The sequence below is a fragment of the Apus apus genome, chromosome 14 (genome assembly GCF_020740795.1).
Source record: "Apus apus isolate bApuApu2 chromosome 14, bApuApu2.pri.cur, whole genome shotgun sequence".
NCBI lineage: Eukaryota > Metazoa > Chordata > Aves > Apodiformes > Apodidae > Apus > Apus apus.
In genome coordinates, this window is record NC_067295.1 from 230,778 (window position 1) to 249,244 (window position 18,467).

General features: G+C 45.3%; 1 long non-coding RNA gene across 4 annotated transcripts in view; it reads left to right on the forward strand.

Annotated features, from left to right (window-relative positions):
• Positions 1–18,467, forward strand: part of LOC127390301 (uncharacterized) — a 74,946-nt gene that overhangs the window by 9,278 nt on the left and 47,201 nt on the right. For all 4 annotated transcript variants that reach the window (XR_007890840.1, XR_007890841.1, XR_007890842.1 and 1 more), the window contains exons 2-4: positions 9,523–9,654; positions 12,763–12,874; positions 15,103–15,230. This is a non-coding gene — a long non-coding RNA (uncharacterized LOC127390301). The remainder of the gene's footprint in view (positions 1–9,522; positions 9,655–12,762; positions 12,875–15,102; positions 15,231–18,467) is intronic.

The window sequence follows — 18,467 nt, forward strand, 5'->3', positions numbered from 1 at the left end:
CTGGCAGGCCTTTGCAGCCCGTGCCAGACTGACCTTCCTGGATGGGTTGCATCTCTCAAACACAGCCTCATTGCGGTGAATTCTTGCTCTGTAATGAAACATAACTAGTTGAAATTCTCTGGAAAACTTTCTTTCCTGCTCTTCATCTTCCTTTGCAATTCCTGGGTGCATGTTTTCCCAGAAGAAAAGCTGATCCTTGCTCTTCTGAGCCTGAGCTGAAGATGAGCACATTTAGTGCCATAGAAAAAGCATGCCCTTTTGAGAAGCAATTGGTCTTTGCCAAAATGAAATCCTTGATGTGCCTTTTTATGAAAACCAATCCCAAATTATTCCCTGCCCAGCAGGCTGGTGCTGCACCCTGGCCATGATTTGGTCAGAGCCCCTGAAGAGGGCAGCATGGATTAGCTGATACTCTTTCACGTAGAATTATTGTACTTTATATTCCAGCCATGTCTGAGGCAGAGCTAGTGAAATGCAGAAGAGTGTTGAAGGGATTGGTAGTAAACTCTTGGCTCTGTGATGAGATGCCTGGGCTGAGCAGACAGTTATCCCCATTCTTGTTACTACAGGAGAACGTGCCTCTCATGGGCAGTTGTGCTCCTGCCGCAGCCTGATGTGAAGTGCCAGGTTCCCCTGGGACCTGCCAGCAGACTGGTCCTGCACCCTGTCCAGGGGAGAGCACAGACACAAAGAGCACATTTAGGAAATCCCAGCTGCTCCCCTCCCTTTAGAGACTGACCCTAAAGATCAGGTGGATTTTGAGACTCTGGAATTGTGCACAGGTTGTTAACTGTTGATCACTGATGTTGCACTCAGCACTGTGGAATGTGCACAAACTAACAATGAAAACACAAACCCCCTACACCAAGGAGCTTTTGCACAGTGGTAGGGTACTTTTTTCACTAAGAAGATGACACTGGTAGACCTAAGGGAAGAGATCAGCTTAGTTAATAAATCCTGGGACTTTGGTGCCTGACTGTCTTACAGATGATGAATGAACGGCTTTTTTTCCTGGAAGCAGAAACCAGAGTGGTCTTAAGCATTCAAAAAGCCTGGAAAATCACATGGAAGTATTTGTGACATCCATATTAATACCAGATGAACTAATCAGGATTAATGTTAGTGGGAGTTATACCAGTGGATATCACAATTATTTGACTATGATAATAATGAGTTTTCCAGGAAGGATGATGACAGGTGATTTATATACTGTACAGGCATTTCTTCTGTGTATCCAGCTGATAAGCAACTCTAGCACTTAGCTCCAAGAAGTGGGGATTTTTCCTTGTTCCTGAAGTTGCTCAGAATGTGCCTGTTTTTGGCCAAAAGGAATCTGGACAGGAAAGGGGAAATCCTAAGGTAATAAGAAAAGGTAGTTATAAATTTGTACGTTTGTGGCATTTCATCCTTCACCATTTTTTCTTGTCTTTTCTAAGCACTGACTGTAATTGTTGCTGTCTAGGATGCACAGTCACTTACTGGAAGGGGCTGCCCACAGGGGTGATTGAATCATCATCCCTTGAAGTTGTGGTGCTTAGGAACACGGTTTAAGCACTGGACTTGGTAGAGTTGGATTAATGGTTGGACTAGATGATCTTAAAGGTCTCTTCCAACCAGAACGATTCTGTGATTCTCCGTAGACTTGCCACCATCTCTGTAGGCTTGCAAGAGATAGGAGTATGCTTGTGCAAAGCCAATTCTGTCTGTGTGTTGTCAGATTGTTTACAAGAAATTTCTTCTCTGGAACTGGAATCAGCGGACAGGGAAGGGGTGGAAGGCAGTTTGCTGAGGATGCAGAAATTATGCAGGGTTTGAAGTTCTCATGGTAGATTTTGAAGTGCATTTATTGATTTTTTTTTTTTTTTTTTTTAATAGACTGACCAGGGCAGCAACCCCTGACATCCTTTTTTCTCCTTTCTCCTCTTGAGTTGAGGGATACCTGGAGCCTTTCCAGAGTCCCTTTCTGGACTTTAGGAGCTATGTGGGTACCTGTGTCCCATCTGCAGCCTCATTAGTTAAATACACAACTTTCTATCATTAATGCCCACCTTGGGGAAGCTAACACAGTATCACCAATAGTCTCAGTTTTATAATAACTTTTAAATCAAATGCTGGTAAGAATAATAATTATTTTCAATGTAGACCTGAAAAAACGGAAATAAGTTCAGAGTATTTTCAACACTGAATTTTCCTTATGGTTATTTCAGCTGCTTCCCTCTCAGCAGGGGTTGTTCATTTGTTCCTACTGCTTTGTGCTTTGCACACTGACACCTGGGCAGCTAATAGGTGAGAGAGTGGCCCAGATGCTGAGCAAGCCCTGTTCATTCTGAACAGGTTGAACACTGAGTTAAAAAGCCAAGGCTGACACTGCTGCCTAACAATTAAGTGTAGTATGTTTCAGCTCTATTTGAGGTAGAATGAGTTCCAAGGCAGCATCTTACGGGTGATAAAGTCCTGTGTGTCCTTTTGTTTTCACATTGAGAAATTACTTTGGGACAAGTTTCCAGATGAAAGCAAGCAAAAAATTCCTAGGATTTTCTCATTGTTTTTGTGATTCCTAAGCAGGAACAACTGCTGCAGGAAAGAGCTGTGTACTCTGCAGCAGGTTAATAGGCTCTTTTTTTCATTGGAAATGCTGTAATTCCTTGCCTGTGACCATGATCCTCAACCCTCAAGTGACAATGTGGGCTTGTTAGAGCCCTGTCCAGAAGAGATGCTGTGTTCAGATAAGTCTGGCAGGGGCAGTGAACTGAGCCAGAACCACCTGCCCACCCACCCTCTGTCTGAGAACACACGAGGACTGAGCATGAGGGGATGAGACAGGTATGACCTTGTACTGGTTGTGCTTCTTATTTCAGTGAATTCAAAGCAAGATGAAGTCTTAGTTTGGAGGTGCTAATTTGGAAAAGTATATAACCCTGGCCATATACACTTAGGGTTAATGTGTTATCAGTGTTACACCAGATAACTTTATTACATGTCGTTTAGATACACATTTTTACAAGTGCCTCCCATCAGTACTTCTGTTTTATTTTAAACAACCCAGCTCATGAAGGGCAGCTGGTAATTGCATTAAAGCAAGACTGTGCTGTGCTGCATTGCTACTTGAATGCTTAAATACCCCGGAGGTTTTATTGCAAGTTTGCTCAGGTGTCTATGTCATCCTTAAGTGCATCTCTGACGGTCTCTTAGCTAGGTCCAGAATGGCAGGGAATGCAGGCCAGATCTGACAACTAATTACCTGGATTCTGAACTTGCTCTATTTGATGGCTGAATTAATCTCTTCTAAAAACTGTTACTAGACTTTGCAGATATCTCACTGATACACAAATGCCAGGTTGGAAAGTAGCCTCATGCTCAGAGAGAGCTTCTTTGAGGTGGATGTTCCAGTGGAAGCAGGCCTGCTGTGAGCACAGCAGGTTCTGGATAGGCAACACTTGGTCTTGATAGGTCTGGGACTTGATATGGCACTTTCAGAGAGATTCTGTCTTTGCTTATCCTTCTTAGTGCACTCTGAGCTGTATTGCTGTGTTGCAGAGTGAAATGCCCTATTTAGTTCTAGATTAACTTGGCATCTCCGTCACAGTGTAGATTTACCAAGGATCTCTGCTGGGGAAATCAAATGGGATGTCCTGCAGGTGATAAAGATATCTGGAAACTTTGTGTCATCCTGCTGAAGCATTTTATGTCTCTTGTCACCAGCTAAAGATCAGATGCTGAGCTGTGCAGAGCTCTACCTTTGGAGGCCAGCAAAGAAACTTCTGCCTGCCAAGGGAAGAGGTTTGCCTCAGTCAAGACCTGCATAGTGTTCTGGTTCCACTTCTCTGCATGGATTCACATTTTCTTCCAAAGAGTTGACTACGTCAATGTCTTTGGGAGCAACTTTTGTAGCTGGTTGGGCTCAGCTCCTGAATTATCAGCAGCTGCCTAGCTCACTGTGGGTCTAGGGAGGAGAGGTTCTGCAGAGCAGGTCAGGACCACGTGAGCAGGATGACCACATGCACCTCTAAGAGGCAGAGGTAGCACAGGCCGTGGCTCCAATCGCCATGGCTTGGTAAGGCTGGGAGGCAAGATGAGGCTGTCCAGCTCCACAGGGACTGTCTTTGCTGTGTATAAATTGGCTTGTGGCTCCAAAGAGCCTCTTCTCTTCTTTGACTGTTGATGCTCCTGTCTGCCCTCGATGCCTGATCCTTGCATCTTGCCCTTGCTGGCCTTCTGCTTTTGTTCTCTTTTTCAGCTAATCACTCTGTCTTCTGTCTCTTGATCCTGCTATGTAAAACACTGTCTGTACGTAATAAAATCAATGAAATTTCTACTCAGACATGACATGTCTGACCAACCAATGGAGTCTGAGCAAGACAGAGGCAGCCTATCATTAATATGGAAGTGCAGAAAGGTTTGTCTCACTGCTCAGAGGCACAAGGGCATGCCCTGTCCAGATGCTTGGCTTGCAGAAGGCAGAGTTTTGTTGGTTGGCACATCTTTCTTTGTAAGGAGGGGCAGGGCAACAATTTAGCTTGGTGTCAGCTGACTGTTCTAAGGCAGATCATGCTGCAGGCTGCTCCCAGTGCTCTTAGAACAAACCAAGGAATCACACCTGTTTTGTGGGCATTGGTGTGGGGCAAGTTGTGCTTTAACATAGCAAATAAAGTACTGAATAATTTAAGCTGTGCAGGTTCCAACCAATTGGAGAACTGTGGATTGGTTTAGAAGATGACCCTCCCTGTGGGCTGCACATGTGGTTGGTGCAAGCGCTGGGCGCTTCCAGGGCGCAGCATTGGCTCAGGCTGTGCCTGGCTGGGGCAGTGATGTGGAGACAGTTTTGCACTGGAAGTAACTAGGGAGCAAGTTGTGTGGCTGCCTCACATGCTCCCCAGCAAGGACTCGCCTTCCCCAGTCTGGTGTAGTGCCCTGTGAGCCATGGTGTTCTCCTGCAGCCTGTTAAATGTGTTTGCTTTACATTGCATTTCCTCTGCAAGAACAGGAGAGCTCTAGATAAATTCTAATGCTAAACCCATGGTCAGGCTGCTGCAGCAGCTCAGACCAAAGAAGCTGTGGGTATTGTTAGTTTTCCTTATCTTGTAATTCAACTGAAATGTTAAAAAAGTGTTAGAGTTTATGGGGCCAGGTCTGCCTGCATGGTTGGCGCTGTGGAACCTCAGAGATGGCATCTCCCCTCAGCATCTCTCTATGTGGGATGTGATAGCCAGTTAGTTAGCTGGTTGGACCTGACTACTTGTTACTGTCTCCTGTCACTACAGGCTTTGCTAAAAAGTTTGTCCCCATCTTTCTTACAAGCCCCCTTTAATTTTTTAATGACACAGTAAGGTCTCTATGGAGCCTTCTCTCCAGGCATCTTTTAGACTTCTCAAACATGATGGTTTTTCCTCCAAGGCTAAACCCACACCCAAATTTATGCACAAGTAGCAAACCTCTCTGGGGGTTTTCACTTTCTCCACATACCCATTCTCCTGTGCAGGACAGGCAGTGATGGTTAAATGTCAATTTGTGAAAGCACCTAGACCAACAGGGATGCTGTTTGACTCACCCTGCTTTGCAGCCCTCATGAAACCCCTCATGGCAATGCCCCAATTAACAATATATCCAGCATGTTTTCATGGCAGCACAGTGGTGAGCGCTGGGGACCTTCAGCTGTTCTGCTTAGCCAGGTCTGAAAACCATGGGTTGAATGAACACGATGCAGTGCCAGTGACATGTGGCACAGATAAAATTACTCAGAGCCCTAGGTGCAGGAGTTGCCTGAAACATGCCGTATGGCTGAGGTCAGGGTCAAGCATCGAGAGCAGATTGTCAGGAAGTGGCATCTGGAGACACCAGGGCTGCTCTCTGTGCACAGAGATCAGAGCACACTTTCAACACCCTCCTGCTCTCAGAGCCCTGCAGTCACCACAGCCAGGGCCTCACTGAAGGTTATGGGATGTCATCTAGCACTGTCAGAGATTTACTCTTCAGCAACAGGAAATTTCCAGCCTTGATGTGGACTGGTTGCCTCCCTCTTCTGTTAGCTGTAGGCTTACAAAGGTATGTTCAAATTTTAAATATGGTGCAATGACATCAATAGTAATAATTATTGCATGCATCAAAGCTTTGGAGATTAGCCACGGATCATGCATCTAAATGGCAAATGGTTATAATAGCTCCACACGTGAAACATCAAAGTCTGAGGAAACGTTGCTCTGTTATAAAAAATACATCAGAATGATCATTCCACTTCAAGCAAAGTGCAGGACTGTAGACGTGCATGGAACAAATGCAACACATTTCATACTCATTTGGGTGTTTCAAGTATGGGAAAAATTGATTCCATAGCTCCAATTACCAATCCACGTGAAGGGAGGAGTGTATTGAAATTATGAGATTTCACACAATATTAGGCTTAAGTTGACTCCTCCTTGTGAAAATGTATTTATAATTAGGGCCTAAAAAAGCAAGAAGCAGTATTTGGGGTTTTAATTTTTTTATATGCTCCCTGGCAAAGACAGAAGTGGCTGATATTGCATAAAATTCTTAAAACCATGATCTTTCAAGTACCCTTTTGCTGAATTGAAATTACTTTGTCATAGATTAAAGGAACTCCATTGTTGTTTTCTTCGTTAGGAGAAAAGTATTCCAAACTGAGAATAGCATGGGCTCTCTCTGCTGAGCCTGGGAACAGCTGCTGGAATGACAAAATGCAAAACAGCCACGAGAACAACAGAACCTCTGAACTCAGCAGCTTAATTTCCCAATTACAGATGTGCTGCTGTTTCTCCTCCCTCATCACAGCTTTTTACCTTGATCACTCCCAGCCCCAGTGGGACGATCAATGTGAAGGATGTGGGGCCACACATGCTCCAGCAGCCAAATCAAAGGCCCAGCCAAGTCTGTGCCTCAGCCATGAGTCTGGAGGAAATCAGAGACCCTCATTAAAGTTTCAGAAAAACCTAACTGATACGAGGACAGTATTCAAAAATGTATTTGGGGAAAACAAATATTGTTTTAACTCTATTAATAATAGATGCATTGCCAGCAGAGATCCTCATAGCATTAAGGGAATTGAAAATTAAAGGCACAAGACACTACTTTAAGAAAACATCTTGCTAAATAATTAATGTGGCATAGGTCTACTGGAATCTGAAGAGTGTAGGTTTTAGCTTGTCTTGTCAAGCCTATGCTTTCTAATACCACAGTTTCTTCCAGAATGAGAGCATGGTCATTTTCGGTTTATATTGACAAAAGCTCTAGTTGTTTATGCTGCTCAGCTGGAATAATTTACTGGCTTCTCTGTCAGTTGCTTGTGCTGAGCCCCTAGGTTCCTAAGTAGCACATAGCCAGAGATCATGGCTTGCTTAAATCAAGAGGGGGGAAAAAGACTGACTTTCAGGGAAAATACTGTTTGTCAGGGTTGAACTAGATCAGAAGAAGAAACCCTGGCAAAGCCTGTTTAGCAATATGATGTGTAAATAGCTGGGAGAGGTGTCTTGGGATGTGTAACACCCAGGCACAGCTACTGCTTTAGTTTGTATGTCTCTAGAGAGATGCATTTTCAACTGTGAGGCCAATCTTGGGGACTACACTGAATAATTCAGTGGCTGGTACTTCCCCTGTGTGTTCTATCCAATGGGGATCTTAAAGGCAAGAAAAGAGCAGCCCAGCATTCCACAGAACGTGGGTATGACTAAAGAAAGGCCAGACACAGAATGTGCTAAAGGAGGTAAATATGGAATTTCTGCATTTGCCTCCAAAGCAGATCTCTACCATCACTGAGCAGGGCCTGTGAGAAGCAGATTCAGAGACATGGCTGAAGAGTTCAGCTGATGCATAGCTCCTGACATGGAGAGACATTACAGTTTCAGAGCAGAGTGCTGTTAACTGATAGAGCTCCTGCCATCCCTGAAAGCCTCTGTGCTGCTGAAGGGCCTACAAGCTCTTTAAAGTCCAGATTTATTCCAGTCCACTCCTATCTTTTAGGTTGCTATAATGAAGCAGCTAGTAAGTCAGGCATAATTGCTGGCAGGCATTCAAGTTTAAGACACTGCACAAGAGCATTCACAGAACTATATTTATCATTTTATTCTTTTAAATAAAGCAAAAGTGAATGCTGCTTCTTCATTACAAATGTCTCAGTGCTCTACATGCAAAAGGTTTGTTGAGATTGATGGAATTCATAAACATCCTTTATTTACTACTGCAAAGTTAATAATTAAGCAGAAGTGAGAATATCCATTAATTCTGTTTTAAAAATAATTCCTGCCCTAATTCCAAGCAAAAAGCCTATGTAAATTAGTGACTGGACACATAGGGATGATGCACTAGAACTACAAAGGGAGGGTTAATTTTTTCCATTCTGGATGAACTAAATGCAGTGGTCAGACACTGGTGAGTGCAGAATTTTCCTGATTGCAGCTGAGGGTGTTCTGCCTCAGGATGGTGCCCCTTTCCCCATCCACGGTACACAGACTGCATCCCTTGTCTCTGCCCCACTCCCAGTGGATGCTGTGGGCACTGCCAGCAAGCTCAGGCCCTTGTTGAAACTGCAGTGTAAAGTGTTATGGGTTGTGGAAAATCACCTCCTGCCCACAGTCCAAAGAAGTGGGTTCTCTTGCAGAGAAATCCTTTGTTTCAGTGCTGTTATTTCCTCTTGGCTACGTTGCTGTTCCCCTCTCCGGTGTTGCTCCCCTGGCTCCTGTGGGGCTCAGCTGGGAGAAGGGGGAGCCCAGAGGGAAGAGCCCCGTGGGGCTGGCTTCAATGGTCAGGATGGGCTGGGAGGGCCATGTGGGAAGGCTGCACATGGGACCCTTGGAGCACTTCTAAGTGCCATGAGCTGTTGCCCTGTGGGGAGAGGTTGGCTGCAAGACTGTCCTTCCTAGCCTTTCCTGCCATACCACTGCTGCAGCTGTTCCTCAGCTCATTGGTGTGTCCTTTCTTATGGCTGTCCATGCTCCTGCTTCCACTCCTGCCTCTCTTTGTACCCACTGCCCTGCATTCTTCCACCTCTCCCTGCTCCTGCCCACCTCCCTACCTTGCTTCAGCTGTGTCCCTCCCTCTTGCTGCTTTGCTTTCCTGATGAAGAGGCCTTCTATCCATCCTGCTGCTGGATGGCACCATGAGCTTCCATGCCTGCCAGACAGTCCAATTGTCATTTAAAGGTGCTGACTCTGGGAGCCTTATCCCCGTCAGGCAAGACTGAGAGTCTGTCTGATTTAACAAAGCAGGGAAACAAGCCAGTCAGAGTTATCTCGATCTGAAACATATTCTAGAAGCGATTAGCTGCCTAAACTTACACTGTAATTATCTGTGCTGAGTGGCTTCTGCACATCATTGCCCATTTTTCTGTTTTTATTTAAGTTGATAATGGAAAATTAATAAAGCCTTAGTTCCACTCTGATTTTGACACTTGTGCCAGAAAATATCTGAAGATTAACATTTTTGTGTTCACAATAGTTAGATTAATATTTAATTTGCTGGCATCCAGCAAGCTGATTAGTTTTCCTCTGATATGGCTTAACTTTGTAATTACAGGAACTGGCTCCTCCTGGTTTGTGCCTGGGGCAAGAGGTTCAGAGACTGTTCTGACATCACTGTGACCACAGTTTCACCAGGCTGATGCACTGTGAGGTTATCATCATCTGAAATCTCCGCTCTTGGAAAGAGGTAAAGACTGAGACCTGCTCCATATCTTCTGAGGACAGAGATCTGTCCTTGATTGCATTTAAACTAAAGGGAGAGTGTAAAAAAAGGTGCAGCCATATCAAGTCTCAAGGAATGTGTGATGTTCACCTGCTGATGGATGCCAAGCCTTCCTTGGTGACACAGCCCACTGGGTGCTGCAGGTGCAGGGGAGATCCCACAGCACTGCAGTGTCTTAGACTGGGGGCGAGCAGAGCTTGAGCTACAGGAGATATCCCCTCCCTCCCTTGCTGGTGATCCTCTGCTGGGCAATGCTGCAGGCAGGTGCTGACAGTGACAAGCTATTGAAAGACCACCAGCACAGAGGCAGTCTGAGAGGAAGCTCAGTGTGGCATGGAGGGCCTCTCTTTGGCCATAACCATGAGCAGATGCTTGTGAAAATCCTATGGCAGACATGACATGGATTACATGATTATTTGCCAGCAGTCTTCAGAGATCCTGCTGACAGTCTTTCTGGAGTAGTGGTTGTGTCTGACCATGACACTGAACTAGCAGGTGGGACTTTGCTCCAGGTGTGTCTCTGAAGCCTCTTGAAACCCATGAATATGTCTGGACTCCATAGTGTTCTGGGCAGAGGCACATTTGATTCTGTGGTCATGCTGCCCTTCCATTCTCAGTCTGATATAAAATAATTTCATTGGCACCTCATGATTCCTGTGTTGTGACAGCAGGGACTTCTGTTCATTGGGTGTGTTCTGCTGATCTCTCCTGCTAGGGATGGTCCCACCTTCCTGAAGGCAGATGAGTTTTCTGCCTGAGTTGTGCTGTACCCTCCCTCTGCCTGTTCTCAGGGAGGCAGGGACAACAGGCAGACTCAGATCCTTTGTGCCCAGGACTACACTCCCAACACTTCCTTCACAAATGGGACACCACCTGCCACTCAGTTGTCCAAGTGATTAAGCCTTCCCTGTTTTCTCAGAAAGAACTATGGCTCAGAATCAAATTCAGGCTTTAGAATTAACCCATCTGTAATGTCCATTAAGTCTGGATCCCCCTGACCAGTCATGCAAAGTAACATCTCGTCTTAGTGCCATATTCATCTTGCGCTGTCAGTTTTACCCAACTCCTAAGCAGTCAGTAATAGCAGGACTGTCAGGGTTTTGTTATTCATTAGTTTTCACTCAGTTGAAGAATATATAGTTGTCATAATATGGCACATTGCACTGGGAACATCTCCCCATGCAGGCAGGGATTAGGGCCATTTTTCAAATGCTGCTGACTGTTACTTTGTTCACTGTTTGAAGGGAAAAACTCTTGTTAGAACTCCATTTAGAACATTACTTTGACAGAGCCTAGTGGGCAGGTTTTGCATCCTCTCTGATAGTTAGAGGACAAGGGGGCGCTGGTGACAGGGTGCAGTGCTAACCCCTCTGGCAGTATGTGCCCAGTGCTGCAGGCTCAGTTCTTGTTCATGCCCCCAGAGCTAATGGGTGAACCTCACCAGAATCCACTCGTTCAGCAGCTGACTGTACAAGAGCTGCTGAGCCTCCATCCCTCATCACTGCCCTCCAGAACTGTCTGCCAAAACTCAATGAATGTGAAGTTCAGATATTTTGTTTAGCTGCAATACAATCCTGACCAGGTGAGGAAAGCACTAGGCTTGTGCCACAATGACCTGAGCCCTGATAGTAGCCAGTCTATGGGCAGCTGGTCTTCCTCAGCAGAGGGATGGGAGATGAAAGGAATAAATCTGGTAAAACTGGGAAGGAAAAGTTGATCTTACATGGAAAATGTGAAGATAGCCACAAGTCTGCAAGGTAGTGTGAAGGGAACATGTCTGAGAAGGGGAAACCATTTCATGCCAAAGGGTCCAGTTGTGTCCCCACCACAGGGGCCCTGGGATAAGGACCTTCTGCAGTAATATTCTTGCTGAGACACAGAGCACCTCAATTCTCACGTACAGAGGGCAAAGTGGGAGGTGTGCCAAGTCCATGCAGAGCTGGCTTCCTGTGGAGCTTAGGGAAGGCTGGTCAGGTAACACCCTCAAGTTTGTAATCTCATGTCTCCTCAGGCCTGAGGACTATTGGGTTCACGGGCAGCTTAATTATGGAAAGGAGAATTGAGTAACGTTCAGAACTGCACCATTATTGAACAAGTAGAGCAGATCTTTGTATCAAAGCTGGATAGACTGAGAAGAGGGGAAGGAGTGGGGCTGTATGTCTGAGCCAGGACACTTCCATACTCAGCTCTTCTAAGTTACTTTTGATCATCTGAACAGCTATCTCCAGAGAGCTGTGGGAAGGAGTTATGGCAAATACTGTAGAGCACACAGTCCAGCCACAGCTCCCACAAGGATGGTGTCCTGCTTGCTTTTAGACCAAAGCAGCAAGTGGAACAGCTGCTGCTGATGGGTGTTCTGAGCTGTGGTGTGTCTCTGGACTTCACAAAAGGCAGAAAAATGAAAAAGGAAAATTGATCTCTCAAGGACAAACAAATCAAACCAGTAACCTCTGCTAGAGCTCATAGCCTACTTAAACACAGGTCTGGACTAGAACATTTGTTGCAACCATTTAGTGACCCATGTTCTTCCCAGATTCACCTTATGAACTGGAAAAAGCAATTTGTCTGCCCATGTGCCCTGAAGTACAGTTATTTGTTAAATCTACACGCTTCAGAAATCCTAGAATTGAATCCTGGATATGTAGAGAGAAAAGCAAATAAAGCTAGCCATGATATGTCATTTTTATGTAGATAATACACTGATAAGGCCTAGTTTATTACCTTTATGTCTTAAGACCAGTCAAGCCTCATGGGGTCTCACCTTCATCCTAGTCATAAAAGTACAATAAGGCAGGAGAAGGAGAGTTTGAAAAAGGAGAGCCAGAAATCCTGTTTGCCTGTGGAGGTGTCCAAGTGCTTTCTCTCCAAGCTTTACAGTTCACCCAGTGCTGTCTAGCTCATCATGTAGCTGGCCCATCAGCTGTCCCTGGCTGCTCTGGGGCCAGGCTCGTGCATGCTGCCCCTGGCGTGGCTGCAGGGAGCCCTTGGGGTGCTGCCATCTCCAGGGCATGGTGCCCATGGCTGCCCAGGGTGGCTGTGGCACTCACCCTTGTGCTCTGTTCTCCTTTGCAGAATCTGACCTTCCTTCTTTGAAAAATTGTTGCAGTAAGAAAGCCCAGGCTGAAACCGAGTTATTGACGAGAACAGTAAGAATATCACCTGTGAACTGGGGATAAATAATAAGGTAAGAGAAACACAAGGCGCAGAGAGGGTAATGAAAACCACAATATCTAGGGATATTTCTAAATGAAAAAAAAAATCTTCACACTGAAATTGCAAAATGATGCATCTCAGTGTATTAATTTTGCCCAACACAGTGTGCCTGAAGAACTGTTGACACTTTCTGCTAGCTTTGGGGAGTCTGATGGGCTAAGCAGAGCAACAGAACTTGGGCCTCCCTGTTCAGCATGGCTTGGTCTTTGGGGCCACTGGAGGGGAGCAAGCTCTGCACATCTGTGTCTGCCTTCCCTGCGGGCCTGCAGCTCCAGGTGTCGGTCCCGGGAGGCAGCATGAGCTGGGGCCTCTGTGTGGGGGGGCAGGAGAGAGGAGGATCACCCCAGGAAAGCCTCTGATGCTGTGGCTGCCATTCTGTCAGAGTATTCCTTCATGTTATGAAGTAGGGGAACAAATTGGAGCAGATGAGGATCAAAATCTCTGTGGGGAACTTGCAGTCAAATCTCAGAAATCTGAGGAGATTGGTTTATTTTTAATTATATAGGATTATAGTTTGTCTGTTTAATTCAACCCAAGTGACATAATATCTTTCATTTGGACTTATTACCCGCAGCAGTTAGTCGGTTGGAAGCAGACCTAGGGCAGGGCATTTTGTCATTATTTTAAATTTTCTCTATCTGACAAAATTGAAGGCCTTGAGAAGACTAGAGCCATTGTAAAGGATAGAGCATCAGAGAATAGGTCACAGTGTATTAAAGAATGAAAATTGATTCATTCTTTCCTCTGTTGAATAAGCAGCTGTACTTTGGTCCCTGTGATCCATGAAATAAGCTGTCAGGGAAATAGGAGATGTGCCACATTTGAACTTCACTCATTGATTCCATTCTGATCCAAGGTACAGTTTTAAATGCATTACAGCAGATGCAGAATCTGCAGCAACAACAGCAGCTAGGCCTAGCTTGTGCCAGTTGTCTGGGCTATTTGCTTTTAAATTAATCAGTGCTTTATAATGCTGGGACTCATTTACTTAGGTCATCTGGTCAGAGCCAGCTAACAGGAGGAATTTCACAAAAGCAACATTTGTTAGTTTTAAATAAAATCAAAGGCTACAGAGCAGGCTCAGGAGGAGTGGTTCTAACAAGATCTATTGGCCCTTTTATCTGGAGAAGCAATTTTCAGGCAATTCAGAGATTCTAACAGTAATCAATGTAAGAAGTGGTAGCGGAGACTTCTAGAATATGGGATTACTAGCTGGAGCATGTTAGGCCAATGATTGCCTGCAACTGTAATAGACTGTTTAGCTGCAAAATTAAATGGAGGACATTCCCATTATTGCATAAAAGCCATGCCCAGCTTTATTTTTTATAACAGAGCACACCCTCTTTCTTTACACATTTCCCAAGTGAAAAATTAACCTTGTGCTGTCCCTACATGAGCTGGCACAGGCAGGATGCAGGAACAACCACAAAACCATGGATAAAATGCAGAGTAGATTTGTTCTCATTACCTTGGCAAGGGGGGGATCCCTGGGGCAGCAGGTGGGGAGGGCAGAGGAGGGCACAGCAGAGTAGAGGCTGCAGGTGGGGCTGGGTCCTGCTGGGGCTGTTTGCCACTGTGCTTTGGTCTTTCCCACAGCTGGGTGGGAATCACAAGCATGTTCCATAGGGTGCCTCTGAGTCTATTGCAGCCCTGTGCTATCTAAACATGGATGTTCTGCTTATCCAACATACAAGGCCAAACCACAATCAGTATGATATATGTATGATACATGTCTTCAACAACCCAGCTGCAAGTCACCTGAGTGTGTTTACAATCCTCCTTGCTGTTCTTCCATTACGTTCCCACAGTTCTTAAGTAGTGCACAGAGAACTGCCTGCCACTATAATTTGCTATAGTAAGTCTATTTTATCCATGCTGAAGTGACTTTTGCTTGTTTTGTGAGTTCTTACAAGTTATATTAAATAAAACATCATTTTTACTGCCTTTGCTTTATTTGCCTCAAAATTGTGATTCATAAAGATGGATTTTTATAATTAAGGTAGAAATGAGAAATAACCCCCTATATATAATTTAAAATGTTGAAATTATAGACACTATCTAACTTATGCCTTAAATCACGGGAACAAACTGTTCCCCATTAGCGGCCCTAATTAAATCCATTTTTCTATGCGTCTTTGGCAAATTCAATTTTTTTGTAAAGCAGTATTAAGCTCGCTTTTATTTCCTCTTGCTTTGCAGAATTCTTTGTTTGAGATGAATAATAGGTCAAATATGGTATGTGACAGCTCTGCAGACTCCGAAGATGTAACACGAACAAAGCTGGCATAAGAGCACTGCTGAGGCTTTAGAAGCATCTCGACTGTCAGGTAGGAGCACTACCATCCTGGCCTGGGGAGTTTATGTGTGGTGCTAGAATTGGCAAATATCATATAGCAAAGGGGCTGTGGAAAGGTGGAGGAGGCTTGGGAAGGAGAGGGGAAGTACTGAAGCAAGCAGCGTGCTGTTCCCCCTCCACACAGGGCCTTCAGGTGTTGCACTCCTGAGCTCCAGGCTGCCACCCACTGGTGTTGTCCTTGGCTTTTTATGAGGAATGGGCAGTTTCAGAGGAGTGGAGAGGAGGAAACTTTCTGAGGAGAGCCAGCTCTGCTTTTCTTCAATATGTGCAGTCATCTGGAGATGTGTTTTCTCCAAGGCTGAGGGCTTGACTGGCCATCCTCATGTGTGGAGATGAACTGACTGGCAGCCACCACAGCAGCCCCAGAGCAGCAGGTCTGCTCCTGTCCTCAAGTGACTCCATTGCTCACTTGCTGTAACGATCGACTTCAGCCTTTGATTTCCTCTGTGGAGCATATTGGAAAGAGAGAGGCTGAGCTGTGAGCATTAATAACAGTGAATGATAACAGTGCGAGTTCCACAAGCTTTAACAATCAAATGAATCAGCAATCAGGACGGTTTCATTAATAAATACTTGCTGGGGTTAGATGACAAGGCAGCTGGTGCCAGAGGTCTGTTTATGAGCTAAAGGCACTTATCCTGTGTGATCCACCTCTCAGCCCCTTTGCTCACCTGGTGGGTCCCACATTCTTCTCCATCATCTGCCATGGAGGAGACAGGGGCCAGAATGAGCAAAGGAGCAGATGGCTTGGGTTGTGTTGCTCTTCTGGTATCTGTATTGGGTTTATGTGGCAAGATTTTGGTAGCTGGGGCGAGGGGGGGCTATGAGGGTGGCTTCTGTGAGAAGATGCCAGAAGCTGCCCCCTGTTGAACACAGCCTCATCCAGCTGGCTCCAAGACAGACCCGCCATTGGCCAATGTTGAGCCCATCAGTGATGGTGTGTCTCTGTAATAAGATATTTAAGAAGGGGTGAAAACTGCTGTGCAATGGCAGCTGGGAGAGAAGAGCAGGAGTATGTGAGAGAAGTAACTCTGCAGACACCAAGGTCACTGAAGAAGGACGGGGAGGAGATGCTTCCAGCACTGGGTTAGAGATTCCCCTGCAGCCCATAGCTGTCCATGGTAGAGCAGATTCCACCCCATAGCCCATGGAGCAGGTAGATGTGGCTGTGACTCCCTGGAGAGCTGACGCTGGAGCAGGCTCCCGGCAGGACCTGTGGCTCATCTTTCTGCTGCTTTCCCTTTGGGTGAGCTGGAGCTAGGCTGGTATATAACCTCATACACAGAGCAAATTCCAGAGCAGCCCTGCTCATAAGGCTTTTACTATAGCAACAAAAAAAGGAAATGCAGGCTTTGTTCAGTATGGGTTGAAATCCAGTACAAAGCAGTTGTAATTCAGCTGAGGAGGGTTTAAGGGCCAACAACCAATGTGTTCATTTATTTCAGGAAAAGAGAATTACATCGTCTGTAATCATGATTAAAGGAGCTGTTAATGTCTTTTTCAGGTTTTCCTGCTACCATGAAAGCAATACATGTGGTTTTCTCTCTTTGGAATTTGTAGCAAATATGTCATCTCCCTTTTTTGTCTGGGCTGTTTGAAGTCAGTTTTGCAAACTTCCATGTTTTAAATAACACAAACTATTTTCTGCTGGAACCCCTACCCTGAGGCACGTGATGCTAACAGAAAGAGCAATTGTTTTCAAAAGAAGTCATAGCGTTCAGGGGTAAAAAAGAACACTCTACAGTTATAAGGAGTAAAACGGAGAGCTGTCACTTTGAGGATCTGTGCAAGAGTTAGGTTGCCTGCCAGGAGATGCCTCCCTTAAAAAGGCATGGAAGTTCACCTCAAAGACAGGGATGGTGAACCTCATTCCAGCATGTCATCCAATCATTTCTGGCTACCTTTGTGCATTCAAGTGACTCTGCTTCCAGTCTCTGAACCTCCTGCACTCTGCCATGCCTGGCAACTAGGAGCTTTCATCAGGCTCAACATCACGAGCTACTTATACAGCACACTCCAGATGCTTGTGGTGAGCGTGACTTGTTAGGTCAAGTGGAAGTGGTGTGAGCTCAGGTGAATCTTCACAGTGAAGAAGAGTGCAGGTTGGCACTTCTGAGGGCTTGCTGCTGCCATCTCCTGTGCCAAAAGGAGTATCTCTGCGTTTGTCTCCTGTTATGTCCTCTGTGACCAAGGATTTTGGAGTGCAGAGGTGCTGTAAGGTCACAGTGTGTGTGTGCCCAGAGAGAGCAGTGATAGGGCTTCAAGCTTTCAGTGGTTTATAAGTCCCTTTTCTCTTTGGTGGCATCTGTTGGTTCGGCCACCCAGCACCTGGGCAGGTCAGCATCGCTGAGCACATCTGCTGACATCCAGTGCAGTCCATGCTTTTGACCTTTAAGCTTTGGTCATTCTTTTGGGCTTCATTCCCAGACTGCTTTCATCTCACAGGATTAACAGGGCTTGTAGTGGTAACAAAAAACCACAAGAGTGACTTGCAAAATGAACATCTAGCTCACAAGAGGAAGCACTGTGGATGCTGGCGTGTTCCTGACGTGTCAGTGCACCTTGTTGCTTGGTAGTTGTGGTAGGTCTGTTACATCTTGCTGTAGCAGTCTGTTGAATTTCACACTTTACCTACAGTCTATCTTCTAATGCTCTCAAGATCTGTGTAAGATCTTCACTTTTTTTCCAGGTCATGCTTGGAGTTCTTGTGTGTTACAGATGTGGTCTCTGTGTGTTGACAGTGCAGCAGGTCTCTGGGCATGGCCATAGCTGTTACTGCCTCACAAGAACAAAGAGTCATGCAGCAGCCCTGGAATATCAATATCAGTTAAAAGTGACCAATGCAGATATGAATTATTAAATCTATTAGGATGGAGCTGCCATAATGAAGTGTCAAATTCTTCACAAACCCAATTCCTATTAAGAAGACCTAAGATTAAAAGCAGAGTAGATTCTGAAATGATGGGAACTGAGAGGAATGAGAGAACAGAGTATTGATCATTCGCACCAGTCATGTCTGTTTCTGTTTAGAAATATGAAAAACAGATTAATGAATTAATGATTCAGTGTCAAAAAGGGGCCCAGAGGAAGCAAGTCTATTTAAGTCATATGACTGTGACTGTAAAAACCTAAGCACTGTTGGGAGCAGAGAAGCAGACAGAAAAGGGGGAGGGGCTGCATGACAGTGGTTACAAAACTCTAGGACAGA